The following is a 16,040-nucleotide window of genomic DNA, read 5'->3' as shown; positions in this document are numbered from 1 at the left end:
AAATATGAGGGTAGATTTGAACTCAAAATGAATCCTCCTAACTCCAGGACCAACACTTTATCCACTCTGTAATCTAGCTGCCTTATCAATGTTTAGATCACTATATTCCCACATAATTGAATTCCTTAGTTATTACATATATTTTAGTTTGTGAATTTCAAAACAATATTTTGAGGCTCGGTCCCATAAGATTTACTAGTCATCAAGGGGATTCATGACACAAACAAGGTAAAGAATCTCCATCTAGTCCAACTTCCTATTGTTGAGGAAAATAAAGCTTGATTGCTTCAAATGAGTTATCCATAATGCCATGGGTAGGACATGGCTCACCTAGAATTTTACCCTAGGTCCTTTGACTTCAATTTTCAGGACTCTTTCCACAGTAACACACTGGATTTTGCATCATTCACACATGGGCCTATAGAAAATCACCCAGAGGATAAGTAGAAATGGGGAAAATTCTACCAAAAAAAACTAAAATTACAATTAGTTTAAGAAAAACAAGGATGAGGAATATAAAGAAATATGAGGATAACTTTATTAAATAATGCAAAGTGAAAAAAGCAGATCCACAAAAACAGAGTGCAAACTAATTACAACCATTGAAGAGGAGACATGAATAGTAATGAACAGATGAAACAACAACAAAAAAGCCCTGATGGAGACTTGAAGGAAACAGCTAAAAAGTAGTGCCATTTTATGCATAGAATTTCATTTATTTAAATGTGAAGAGTTACAAAGTAAGTTTAATTGGTTGTATTGATGTTTCAACATGAAATTTAGAATAAATCACTTTACAAAGTAACAATAACCAGAAAAGGTAGGTCAGGCTTTAAATTAATGGCTGTGATTTGCATATATACCAGGTCTACAAAACATATTTATGCCCCAGAATAGGTATTAAATGCATGCTTTAGAGTAAGAGGAACACTTAATCAATATAATAGTAGTCACTCAAGAAATACAATTCATTTATCCTGTTGCTTCAATGGAGTTTTGTTTTACAGAAGTTCTGAAACTAAGCTCTATGCTAGTATTTGTTCCCCAATCCACTTCCTTTCCTCCTCTATTATTGCCTCTTAATAACTGTATGATGACAGCAAGGTGGCACAGTAGATAGAACTCCATGCCTGAAATCAGAAAGACTTATCTCCCTCAATTCAAATCTTGGCTCTGATAATTATTATCTGTGTGATATTGAGGAAGTCACTAAACCTATTTGCCTCAGTTTCCTTATCTGTAAAATTATCTGGATAAAGAAATGGCAAACCATTCCAAAATCTTTATCAAAAAAACAAACAAATGGGGTCAGTAGGTGTCAACAGGACTGAAACAATTTAACAACAAAAAAAGATATAAGAACTTACCATGAATTGTTCTCATTTAGAAGCAGTAGGCTTACATGGCCTGGAGAAATTTTTATCTCTTGGGCTTTCCAATAGCTTTCGAGAGCAAGACTTCCAAAATATGCCTGGTGGGGCCAATCTATTATCAGATAGGGCTTCTTGATCTATTTCAGATCTATGTCAGATTCTGAAAGTGCATCTTTGGGGTTTAAATCCATTCATTTGAATGCCCTGAAGCAGGTTGGCAATGATGATGCTGGATTGGAGAGTGCAAAAGTCCAGAGATGAATGTGAAGCGTGATGAGCTCCTCCATATTCGGTTCGGTTGGTCTAAAGATGGAAGACAATCTTTTGCTAAAGTGAAGTAATGAGGGGGCATGGTGGATAAGCATCTGAGTCAGAATCAGGAAGATAGGACTTCTAATCCTACCTCAGACACTTAGATGTGGATCCCTGGATGATCATTTAACTCTCAGTTTAGTCCTTTATAAAATGGAGATAATGATAGCACCTGCCTCCCAGGATTATTTATGAGGATTGAATAAGATGATCTTGAAAGTGCTTTGAAAACTTTAAAGCACTATGCAAATGCTAATTATTATTTTTATATCAACATTAAACTCTGGGTTTCCCAGGGAGTGGACAGATCCCCAGAGGAATTTGTGGAAACTTCTTCTCTGGAAAGCTTTACAAAAGACATTCAGTGCTCTGTCCTAGAAGGAAAGGCCAAAATGAGTTCTTAAACCCTAGGAGCCTAAGATTAGGCCTTCTCTTTTTAGGGGATTAGTAGCAATGGATGATCCCTAAACAACCACCGTGAAATGAAATCAAGAACATAGAATACAGCAGGTGATAAGAGGATAACTCAGACCGTTAGATAACTTTAATCCAAAGCAGTTTACAGATGAGGTTCCATGATACTCAGACCATATTTGTGAATTATTCGGGAGACAAGCACAATTTTCCCCCTTTTACAAACCATGATTTTCAAATAGAGTGTGGTATGGTATTAAATCACACACACACACACACACACACACACACACACACACACACACACACACACATACACACATATAGTAATGGAAAGAAAAGTAGAGTAGGGATGAGAAAACCTGGGTTCTTCCTCTACAGTACTCTGTGACCTCGAGACCCAACTGGTGGTGACGTTTTTGTGGATTTGCATGGCCAAAGATATCATCACATTCAAGGTTATATATTCAGGCAACAAGCCTCTCCATCCTTATGTAGGCTGATCCATGGATGATAAACACAGTGTGTTGCCAGGGCCATATTAAAAGATCTTTTCCAGTTTGATAGGATCTGCCAGATCTTGAGCTATTTTGGCATCACCTCTGAGGGCTTGTCTCCAACAACACAGTTAGGCATTAGAAGAGAACTTTTATGGTGGAATGATGAAGATTGGTCCAAAAAGAACTGTATAAAAGGGCAGTTAGAAAGCATAGTAGATAGAGCTCCATTATTTTCATCTCTACATTTCCAGTGATTCTCTTAAACTATACTCTCTTTCTTAGGTTTGAAAAGGATTTTGTAAAAAGTGAATTTTTATTTTTATTATTCATTTGGATATATGATTTCATCTGCTGAGGGAATTCCTGTTGTGGAACTCAATCCACTCATACAGATTGGAAATTCCTCTGTAACTATAGTCTTAGAAAGTTCTCTGGGTCTTTGAGAAGTGAGGTGACTTGCCCAGGCTCTCACAGCTAGAATGGAGCAGAAGCAGGTCTTAAACTCAAGTCTTCCTAAATTTAAGGTCTGACTTCTATCCTGCATGTCACATTGTCTCTCATTGCTGTTATTGTTGTTATATGTGGATAAGGTACAGTGGGTATTTTATTTAGAATACCTCCATTTTGGCAATAGTCATTTCATTGACTATTTGGATAACGTAACTGAAAACTATTTGGTCACTTCTTTCTAATCAGAAAGGGAGTAATTTGTGTACTCCCTTACACAAATCTCTTTACTTCATCAACTATTAGAGCGAGCCCTCTTCCCGAAGTCTCTTGTGTTAGTCCTTGTAACACAAAAAATTAGGTAAGACAAAATTGATGTATTTTTTTCAATGAGTCAAGATTGGACAACTCCTTACTAATTCTCTTTCTACAATATCATAGACTGCGAACTGAAAGAGATTTCTGAGGCCATCTAGTCCATCTCCCTCATTTTAAAAATGAGGAAACTAGGAAAGAGAGGTTAAGTAATTTGTCTACTATCGCCAAGAATCAAAGGTAGAATTGGAACACAAGTCTTCTGATAATCATGGCTCATTTCACTGTTCCATGCTGCTAAGCTTATGACAAGAGTTTCTAGTGACAGAAAGTATGTGTAAGTATCAGATGGCCCTCAATAGCTAAGTAGGTTAAGTTGTCAATCATTTACTCAGCCAGAGGACCAATTTCAGCATGCTCAGACAATTTGCCCCCTTCTCACTCTGGAGTGTTCTTAACAACTCATTCTCCTTCAGGGGCATGGCTTTCCCGTTCCAAGCAACTCATTCCACCTCCCATCATGGAGGTGCAGTTTTATTTGAATCCTCTCTCCCCCTCAGCTCACCAAAAATAAGTGTCAGTTGCCAGGGGAAACAGTAAAAAAATGTCTACACTGGGCTCGCTTACAGCCTGGGATACTTACAAGCTCACTATTCTTTGTTTAGGTGTATCAGGGTCCTGGATTCTTTGCCAGGCTTTTAATATTTCAATATGTTTCTCCCATAGCCACCCCTTGCCCTCATATCTCTAAAGAATGACTCCTGTGCTCCCAATATAACTCATTTAGGGAAGATGTCTATCATCTTGGAAAAGGAGAATCAGGTTACTCCCTCATTCTCTGCTGGTCCATATCTTCAAACATTAGCTAAGATAAAATACCTATCTTTGGATTTCTATTGATCAATTTTTTTAATCACATTTGCTGGTTTAAGAAACTAAACGTTTAGAACAAAGGTCAGTTTCTTAAATTCTGAGGGAAGTAGGAATATTTAAAGTGAATAATAAACCACAATATATTCAACCACACCCCCCAATGCCCAGGTCAAACTGGAAACCCCTGAGAGCTCATGGAATTCTGAGAGGAAGATTGTTTGCCTGCTGATGGACCCAGTATTCACATCTTGTGGTTGGTGTTCCAAAAAGGAGGTTCCTGGACTTGTAAAATGTAAAAATGTAGGCTATGTTCCAGGCTACTGAGCACATACATATGTGACTTTCCTCTATGGTCATCCTGCCCTATGCTTAGCCTTTCAATCCTCTTTAAAGGATGGAGGTTAAGTATGAGTGGTACCTGGCTCTTACTCTGAGAGATGCACAAATGATATCCTAATAATAACAACCTAATAGGAGGGAGGGAATTAACTTAGTATTTTAAAGGTACAAATAAATAAATAAATGGCTAAATAAGTTGTGGCATATGATTGTAATGGAATGCTATCACACCATAAGAAATGACAAACAAGTTAATTTTGGGAAAACATGGAAAGACCTACAAGAAATTATGAAGGATAAAATGAGCAGAACTAAGAGAACATTATATTTGGCAATAAAGGCATTCTTTGAAGAATGATGTATATATGTCTAATGCCATAGAAAGAATGGATAAATAGAAATAAGGAAGACATGGTATATATATATATGCATATACATATACATATTTTGTGTGTGTGTGTCTTTTTTCTTCTCTAATGGGAAAAAGGGAAGAAGTTAATTGAGTGTCAATATTTTAAATACTGCAAATGAAGAGATAAAATGTTCTTAAAATTCTGAATAAAAGGGGAGCTGGGGAGCTCAGTGGAGTGAGAGCCAGGCCTAGAGACAGGAGGTCCTAGGTTCAAGTCTGACCTCAGACACTTCCCAGCTGTGTGACCCTGGGCAAGTCACTTGACCCTCATTGCCTACCCTTACCACTCTTCTGCCTTGTAGCCAATACACAGTATTGACTCCAAGATGGAAGGTAAGGGTTTTAAATAAATAAACAAACAAATAAATAAGTAAATGAACAAACAAACAAATAAATGAATAAATGAATGAATAAAATAAAAATTCTAAATAAAAAAATAATAGCCTTGATGACTTTTTGTGATATGTATGAAAAGTAGAGAGATAGCAATGCAATGATCTGGGACAATCCTAAAATACTTATGACAGAAAATGCTCACCACCTCCAGAGAAAAAAACAGTTGGAGTCATCTTTCATATTAGTGTATTTATGGTTTTATTTTGGGATTTTGGTTATGTATGAGTGTGCTCTTACAACAATGACAAATATGGAAGTGTGTTTTGCATCACAATAAAAATAAAATTAAAATTAAATAATTTTTAAAAAGAAAAGTAGAGAGAGCATATAATTGTCAACTTATACCTTGTTCCTAGCACTAGTCACAACACATTCTTTTGTGTCACAGTCAAAGGAATTATTGCTTAGGTTTGATTGTTACCTAAAGTGGTAAGGGTGGAGGACAACTTACAAAGAGGTATAAAGTGTGAAATGATGGCTGAGGAAATGGAGGCAACGAGTGTAGACTATTCATTTTAGAAGTTTGGCAGGGATGGCATGAAAAAAAGAATAATGTTAGTTTCATGGTGTAGCAAAATTGATAGTGTTGTTTTTACTGGGGATAGGGTAGGCCTGGTCATATTTATAGGTATAGGAGAAGGAGTTAGTGAATAAACAGAAGTTGAAAATATTTATGATAGAGCAGACAAAACTAATGGAGCAAGATCCTAGAAGATAAGGGAGGAGATGTTATTGAGGAAGACAGATGTACTATGGGTATGACCATGGAGCATGGGCACCCTTTCTCAAATCTTCTCTTTCTTTGGCCTCCCCCTCCTCAAACTGCAGTCACACTGAGTCTAGAATTCCCAGATGTGGCTTTTATATATTCTCAGCATCCTAGATATTACTCTCGTATGGAGGAGTTATACTCCTATTACTTATAACTATAGTTCCTAAGTCCTCATCAATGTATTTCCTATTTGACAAATCAACCAAAATGGCACCATTAACTCTTAAATAGAAACATTTACTAAACAGAAAGCAAAGCAAGAATAATAAAAAGTGTAACCGACCTTTTTGCATAAACCCAGGTCTCTTTCATACCAAAGGACACAGAGTTGGTGGAGAAGAGTGGACACAAATTTTCAGAAACCTAGCAAGATGACAGTTTAATAGGTGAAGTCAGGTACCCAGAACAATTTGCAACTCTGGACTGAATGCATTCATGTTGCTAGTCTCCTTGGGGAAAAAAAATTTGCTCCAGGAATTACTTGTTCGATGGGACCACTACTCTGCAAATTGCTATGCATTTTCTTCTTCTAATCAGCTCCCAGCTGCAACATTTTTCCTCCAATCAGCTCATTTCTCAGGAATAGATGCAAAGTTTTTCTTTCTTCAGTCAGTGTCAGGAAGGGACTGGATACATCCAGTCCCTAAGATTCTATGCTTTTCCACAATTCACTCACTCACCTGTGCTCATCTGTGCTTATCTCTTTTAACTTTTTTTAAAAATCTGTTTATTTTTACACTGTATTTATGATCTGTCCCTCCCACTACTCTTCTTCACCCCCACTGAATAAAAACAAAGTTGAAATGACATTAAATGAAATAATTTTTAAAATATCAAAACCCTTACCATATGTACATATAGTCTAGGCAAACAAATTTTCACCGTGGCTATAGTCAAAAATCTATGTCATTATATGCATTTTTGATTTGTTACTTCTCTAACAGGAAGTAAGTGGCATATTTCATCTTCAGTCCTCTGGATTCATGGTTTTTCATGTATTGACCAAAGTTCAAATCTTTCAGAGTTGTTTTACTCTACAATGTTGTTGTCACTGTGTAAATTGTTCTCCTAGTTCTTCTCACTTTGGTACACATTATTTTATAGAGGTCTTCTTATGGCATTATAATATTCAATTCCATTCCCATTCCCCAATAAGAAGACAGCCTCTTAGTAGTCAAATGTTGGCTACTACAAAAAAGAGGTTGTTACAAAAATTTTTGTACATGCAGATTATTTTCCCCCTTTTCTTTATCTCATTGGGATGTAGGCATAGTAGTAACTTAGCTAGATCCAAAGGTCTAGTTACATTTTTGTAACTTTTTGAGACACAGTTCTTTTTAATTTTATTATCTATTTTTTATAGTACATTGTTATTTTTTCAGTAATGTTTTATTTTTCCCAATTACATGTAAAAGTAATTTTTGGTTGTTTTCTGACATTTTGAATTCCAAATTCTCTTCCTCCTTTCTCTTTCCCCTTCCTGAAATGGAAAGCAATCTGATATTGGTTATAAATGTGCTATCATACAAAACATATTTCACATTCATTATGTTGTGGGGAAAGGCACAATAAGAACAACCCATGAAAAGTGGTATGCTTCAAATTGTATTCAATCTCCATTAGTTCTTTCTCTGGGGGTGGATAGCATTTTTCATCATTAGTACTTTGGAGTTGTTTTGGATCATTGAATTGCTGAGAATAACTAAGCCATTCACAGTTGTTCATCAAACATTATTGATGTTACTGTGTACAAAGTTCTCCTGGTTCTGCTCACTTCACTCTGCATTAGTTCATGTAAATCTTTTCAGATTTTTCTGAAATTTGAGATATAGTTCAAAATTGCCTCGCAAAACGACTGAAATAATTCATGGTTCCACTAACTGTGTAGCATGCCTGTTTTCCTGCAGTACCCCCAATTGTCATTTTTATTCTTTGTAATTTTTAACGATCTGATCTCTCTGATGAAACCTCAAACTAGCTTTAGTTGATATTTCTCTAATTATTAGTGATTTACAGTGCGGGTGGGGGGGGTCACATGGTTATAGATAGCTTGAATTTCTTCCTTTGAAAATTGTCTGCTCCTATCATTTGACTATTTCTTTATTGGATAATGATTCCTTGGTTCATTTCAAACTGTAGGATGTAATTTTGATACCTTCTCCCTGACCCTGGAGAGGAACTACCCCTGTACTCCTCATTCTGTTTACTTTACTTCTGTTTTTGCTCTGATTCTTCTATCTCTTCCACCGCTTCCTCAATTCCTGTTCTCTATGTTAAGGTGAAAAACAAAAATATACATCTCCATTATAAATATACCATAAATAGGCAATATGTAATTGCTCCATAGTTACCAAAAAAGTTTTAGTTATTATGTTTCTCGACCATCAAAGTCTTCATAATAGTCAAATATATGTTAGCTGCTAAGAAATTGGACACCTCAACCATCGTTACTTTCAATTAGAAATTTTTCTATAAGGGGCAGATTCTCTGGGGTCCCTTCAATTGTTTTTCTCCCCAAGCACTTTTCTTTGTGAGTTTATTCACAGGTTCTCTTGGTAGTGCCCATAATTCTACCCCTTCCCCAAAATAAAATTGTTCGAATCTAAAAATCCCTTCCCTAGTGTACCAATTCAACTTAGAAAGAATGGAAATAAATTTCTTCCTCTGGCACTTAAGGCAATGAGGCTAGGATGAGTACACTGAAAAAGTCTGAGATACAGAAAAGCAAAGTTGAATGGATTTATTGCCTGGAGGTCTTTAAAACAGAAGTCAAAGTCAGCTGCTGAGAATGAGAAATCAAGTGGGTTTGAAGTTTAAAGAACCTCTGAAAAGTTTGAAATACTTCACATTTCTCCAGTACTTTATAATATGTTTTCATCTAAGAGATAAATATTGAAAGTTATTATTCTCGTAGAAGCTGGGGCTTGGTGATTTGCCTTTTCTCATGTAGAATCACAGCTAAGATATTAATCCAAGTTTCTTGATTCCAGAGCTTTTGCCATATTACAAGAAATGATGAAAGGGACATTTTTAGAGTTAACTTGTGAAGACTCCTATAAACTTATGTATATTAGGATAAAAGAAACTAGAAGAACAAGAGGTTTTGTGTAAGTTGCAGCAAGTAAGAAGTCAACAAGAAGTGACTAAAAGAATTGTTGCATAAAACCAAGGGCCCATCTAAGAATGCTGAATCAGTAATGGAGCCAATTATCACTTTTTTTTCTAGTTACACTCTCCATCTTGGGGTAAAGAGTATTAAAAAAAAACATAGATGGTAGTATTTTCCAGGTTTAAGGATTAATTAGACAGGTAGAGTAGAAGGAGGTGGTCTCAAGGCAATCTTGAATGAGAGTAGAAAATACCGAACCTCAATTCAATTCAAAACATTTATTGTGTCTACTATGTGTCCCTTACTGGGATGGATAATGGATACAAAGACATAAATGGATGAAAGTCACTGCCTTCAAAAAGCATTTTCTCCTAGTACAATACAGAATGTAGAAAGATATGTATATACAAAGTATATATAAACTAATTTCAAGAAGAAAAGGTATTAACAATTAGGCAGGGGGGAAGCATCATTTCAGAGGTGACCATTGATCTATGCTTTGAAGGATGCTAGGGATAATGGGAAGGGAAAGTGAGAAAGGAGTACAATCCTGACCAGGAGAACAACCTGTGCAAAGGTAGAGACAAGAGACAGAATCTTGCTTTTAAGGAACTTTTAGAAGGTAAATTTGACTAGAACTATGAGTATATAAAGTACAACAGAAGGGAAAGAAAACAAGCATTTATAAAATATCGCCTATGTGCCAAGCACTATGTTGTATAATTTTTACAAATATCTCACTTGATCCTCATGAAAATCCTGCAAGAAAAGTGCTATTTTACACTTGAGGAGACTGAGGCAAACAGAGGTTAAATGGCTTGCTCAGGGTCACATAACTAGTAAATATCTGAAGTTGGATTTGAACTCAGGTCTTCCTGACTAGGCACTCTAGCCACTGTGCCATCTTGACTAGAAAGAAAGGTTGGAGTTGTACTATGAAGGGTTTTAAATGCCAGACTAAAGAAGTTATAGTTTAGCCTAACAATAAATATAAAATAAAAATAAAATACACAATATACAATATACAATATAACCATGAAGTCTGGACTAAGCAGGTGAAATCAGAAGTAGGCTAATAGATGAGGAGGGAAGGGCTAAGGGAATCAAGGTTGCTATGCCCCAAAAAGGCAGATTCAGTAGGAGCAGAAAGAATGACAGGTTGGTAGAGACTTTTCAGTGAGGAGAGTTACAAAGCTGAGTGTGCCTCAGTCCCAAATAAGGACAAAATCCAAGGTGTACTTTGACACATGTAGCACAGGAGCAAACAAAAGAGGCCATTGGAGTCAAGAAGATCAAAGAACTGTGAAGTCAGGCATTGATTACTTTACTATCGGTGGTTAATTATTCTAAGGGGAGCTCCACTAATGTCATTTGTTTCTGAACCACTCCTCCATGCAGTAGTAACCTCTCTGTCTATCCAGAAAAATCACTTGGGAAAAGGAAGAAAAGGAGCTGGAGGGAGGAGGGGAGGCGAGATCAGAGTGGAAGAGAGGCCAGAAAAGATCCCAAAGGATCTTAACAGACTAAAACAATAGAGCAACGTTATTAAGAAAGACAGTGTACTCTAGTGCACTACTCTTCCCTTCCCTCCCCTTCCTTCTTCCTTTCTCTTCCCTAGAGCAGAAACTCTATGACCATAATTGGTGATGTTGTAAATGTGATTCTTTTTCAGGAGAGGCTGGGGCTGAAAGACCTCTGAGATCTCACCCAACTCCAGAATTCTGTGATTCTGTAAATAACACTCCACAATCACCTCCTAACCTCTTGTTACCAATCTCCTTCTAAGTGTCCTGTAATTGGAGGAGCTCGAAAGAAATGAGAGACGCTCCAATTTAGAGACATCTCTAGCCCAAATGTTCATATAGGCTATTCACACCAGACCTGTGCTAACGCCTTCTGAGCTAATATTGATCCGATCAGCCACTGTCAGACACGCTGTACATTGACTCCAACAGAGTGATGTCATTTTGTTCCTCTTTGAGCATAAGGACAGCCACCAACCAAGTGCCTGCCCTATTGGAAATCAGAAGTTTAAAAAGCTTTTTAGTTCATTTGGAAAATACATGTTATATCTCTCATTGTCTTTTCCTCTGGCTTCCCCAACCTACCCCTAAAGGATGTGCTTCAGTTATAGCAGTGGTTCCCAAACTTTTTTGGCCTACCACCCCCTTTCCAGAAAAAAATATTACTTAGCCCCCTGGAAATTAAATTTTTTTTTAATTTTAATAGCAATTAATAGGAAAGATAAATGCACCTGTGGCCATCACTGCTTCCCTGGATCACCCACCAGGGGGCAGTGGCTCCCACTTTGGGAATCACTGATTCAGATTGCAGTTTTATACCAATATAGCCTTCACATGGGACCCCAAGCTCTCATGAGAAAACACATTAAGTCACATCTAGGTGTCATAATACATAGAGCGCTGGATCTGGAGTCATGAAGACCTGAGTTCAAATTCTGCCACAAGAACTTTAATAATTCTGTAACCCTGAGCAAGTAATATAGTTACTCTTTGCTTCAGTTTCCTCATCTATAAAATGGACTTCAAAGCTTCTAAGGTCTCTTCCAGCTTTGAATCTATGATCTTCAATGACACATGTAAAACCCAGTGGAATTGCTCATTGGCTATGGGAGGGGGTGAGAGGAGGAGAGGGAAAAAACATGAATCATGGAATTATGGGAAATTTTTCTTAATTAATCAATAAAATAAAAATAAATTTAAATAAACAAACAAATAAATAAATAAATCTATGATCCTATGATCTTTAGCCCCAGAACAGCATAGCATGAACAAGTTTCTCTAGTTCATGTATCTCCTTCCCAATCCATAGAGTAGAACATAGTTTGTGTATACACTAGACATAATTCTTCAATACTCTCCATAAGCCATCCCCTTCATTGTATAGACTAAGACAGAGACTTGAACCCAGATCCCCTGCTCTCATGTACATGGTGAAATTGTGAGAACAAAAAAATGGGAGAGAGGCAAGAATTCAATGATCCAGCCTCTTAGCTGCATCCTTTCTTGCTTCCCTTTAGTATAAACAATACCTAAGTAGTTGCTGGGTTACAAAAGGTCCTGAAGGTCCAGTTATTTTCCAATTAACAAGGGTAAAAGGAGTACTTTCTGAAATCCTTGCTTGGGGGCTCAGACTTTATAACTAAGCAATTCTTCCTGCCCACTGGGAATGGACTCCATCTAAATGAGCCTCTTTGGAGCAAAGATGGCCTTGGGTTTTATGAAATGCTCACAAACATGTTCTCTTTTTCTTTACTCAAATTTTCCTAATCTTCTCTTTTCTCTTGCTTCTGATGGTGAAAGAAAAATTAATTGAAGGAGCTCTGAATTCTGAATTCGTTTCAAACTTGATCATTGATTTAGGACCAAAAAACTATCAAGCTTCAGCGTAAACATCTGGAAAACAGTATTAGAAATACTCTCATCCTTGCTTCTTTCACAGGGCAGAACTGGAAGGAAAGATTCGCAGATTAATCCTTATAAAACTCTCTAAGTTTGTGTATAGATGGATAGGTAGATAAACCCATGTACACATATATGTCTACAAAGGTAGAGACATATGTACAAATTTAGCAATATTGTTATTATGTGTGTGTGTGTGTGTGTGAATATGGGGAGAGACAGAAAGGCAAAGACCAAGAGACAAAGTACCCCCTCGGTTTTCATTAGTATAGGGTTCTCCTGGTGAGGAGTTTTCTCTACCAGTGCATGTCAACCTCTTCTTTTCAAGTTATAATATTAGAAAGTTGATCAGAGCTCCAAGAAGTTAAATAACTTGTCTGGGGTCATATAGTCTGTATATATCACAGGCAGCACTTGAACCCAGTTCTTCCTCACTCTACATCTGGCCAAATCTCCATCCACTATACCTGTGGAATCAACTCAAATAGAAAGTGGCTGTTAAATCATACATAAGGTTCCCCACTAGCTCTATATTGTCTTAGAAAACTGAATATTAACATTGGGGCAGCTAGAGGGTACCACCATGCATAGAATGCCTGGCCTGGAGTTACAAAAATGGCCTCAGACACTCCCTAGGTTTTGTGACCCTGGGCAAGTCACTTAATCCTGTTTGCCTCAGTTTCCTCATCCATAAAATCAGCTGGAAAAGAAAAGGCAAACCACTCCAGTATCTTTACCAAGAAAATCCCAAATGGAATCATGAAGATTAAGGCGTGATTGAAGCACCAAATATTACCTGTGTTCTACAGAGTGTTCATTTACTTTACTAAATATTTCCCAATTGCATTTCAATCTAGTTCTAAGGCATTGGAAGATCTGTAGGCATTGCACATAGTTGGCATTTCTCATAGTTGGAGGCATTGTTCATAACTGGAAGAATAAAAGGTCATGTTTTTAGCAGCTCTGTGACATACGATTCTGCCTCTGTGAATATATACACAGTACATGCACACATATGTGTATACAAAGTATAAGTATGGAGATATATGTGTGTATACATACAAACATATGTGTGTGTAATAAACTACCTCTTGTGGTAATTAGGAGGCTCAAAAGGGGCGTATTAATCTGAAAGAGTGATGTCAACTCAATTCCAATGCCATGACTGGCATCTGCATTCTCTAAGATATCTGGCAAAACCTAACCACAAAGTCTCCACATACAAAAAGGGCATATCCATAGAGCATACCAGAGAAGAATCCCAAGACAAGCTATTAGCATGTAAAATTATTTGAGCCCCAAATCTATCTTCTTGTTTTACTAATTATCCCCTCCTTTTTGAATGTGTAATTTTGATGTGGGCAATCATTTGGAAAAACTGGGCACAGGGGATTTGGAGATTTCTGAGTTCAAATGAAGCAGGCTCACATAATTAGAACATTAAGCAGTGATTTCCAGGAGCAAAAAAATATATATATATATATATGCTTGATTCTCAGTGTCAGACTCATGAAAGGAAAAGCTTGGATCTATCCGGTGTTTTGAACCTTGACATTTGGGGTGGAATGTGGAGAAGAAACAAGAAAATGCACATCATTCCACCATGAACTGCGTGTGCTAATCAGAATGCCCTGCATTTCTCTAGCGATTTATATTAGCGAAGGTATTTCCAGATACACCATCTCACAGATGTTCTAGAAGGAAAGAGATGGGAACAGTGAACATCCTGGGGCAGTTGGGGATGCCTGGTCCACCCACCTCCTAACCTCTTTCTGCCATTCCATGAGCAAGGCATAGAATGCCAGAATATCTGCCAGTAAGGTTTGTGACCAGATTCATACTAAGTAAAACATCCATTTTCTGTATGTGTTATATTTATTGAAGTTATACTTTTTCCCAGGCCAAATGAAGCAAGGCATTGACTAAAGATTGAGCGGATATGATCAGTACAGAAAATCACTCAGTTATTCAAACCTAACTGGATCTGGCATCTGAGGCTTGGGTTTGAATGCCTGCTCCTGCTGATTGCTACTGGCTTGACCATGGAAAAATGACTCTACTTCTTTGGACCTCAGTTTTCTCATCTTTAAAATGAGGTGATGAATTAACCCTGATGGGCAGCAGGTTCCCTGTTTAGCTTAAAAACAAGTATTTGTTCCATTGACAAGGGAGCTCATTTTCCCTTTCCATTCCCAACCTTTAACTTGAATTTGGATACATCATCATAGAATTAGACATATCCTCCAGGTCAGATCACATCTAAAACTTAATGCAAGGTTTCCAACTCCATTATCTGGACTTTTATGGAAAGCATGGTTGCCGGAACTTTGAGAATGAAAGGCTCCTTCTAGCACCTGCCGAGTAATTTGTGCAAGAGTATGTGAGTGATGCATGCATCCCTAACCTGAGTGGATTATGGAATTGAAAGCCTCATTCATTCACCCAAACATTTACTCTCAAATATCTTCATTTTTTTTCTTTAAATTTATTTACTAAACTTCATTTATTTATTTATTAAACTTTGTTCATTTATTTAGTTGTTAAACTTATTTATTAAACTTCTTATAGATTAGAACTGGAAGAGACCTCAACGCTACTCCTCCACCATCAAACCTAAATTTCACTGAAGCTATACCTCACTGTGCAAAGAATGCATTCTTCTAAGCACCAGACATCTAAAGATAAAGAAGTCACAGCCCCTTCTCTCAAGGAGCTTACAGTCTAATGGAGGAGAATAGGATGACATATACACAGAAAAAACTCTAGGCAGGGAAAGAGAATATAAAATTTAATGGAAATGTCTAAGGGAAGATATTATGGAACATTTGAGGGAGGAAGGATGACAGCCTGAGACAGGATAGGCTTTAAGGAAGAGGTGACACTTGAGTTGAATCTCAAAAGAAAGGAGAGAATTCAACCAATGGCAATAGGAGGAATCTATTTTAGGCACAGGGAACTCTGTAAAAAAAGATATGAAATAGGAGAGCGAGACCAGGACAAGAGTGAGATATAAGGATGACATTAAGGATGAAGGGGGTAAATCAATTGAGAAGGATATAAGGGAGATGGCTTGTAATGGCCAAATTTAAAAAGAAAAATAGAGGCCAAATTGTAGAGAATGCCAGGATCAGGAGTTTTGTGCTTTATTTAATAATATTAACATTTATATAATAGTACTGCTTTGCAAATGCCTCTTTTGATCCTCATAACAATCCTAATAGGTGGGTGTTATTATTATCCCCATTTTACAGATGTAGAAACTATGGAAAAGGTTAAAGTGACTTGCCCAGAATCACACAACTAAGTGAGTGTTTGAGATGGGATTCAAACTCAGAACTTCTTGGTTCCAAGTTGAT

The sequence above is a fragment of the Gracilinanus agilis genome, chromosome 4 (assembly GCF_016433145.1).
Source record: "Gracilinanus agilis isolate LMUSP501 chromosome 4, AgileGrace, whole genome shotgun sequence".
Classification (NCBI taxonomy): Eukaryota; Metazoa; Chordata; class Mammalia; order Didelphimorphia; family Didelphidae; genus Gracilinanus; species Gracilinanus agilis.
This window is presented reverse-complemented; position numbering follows the sequence as displayed.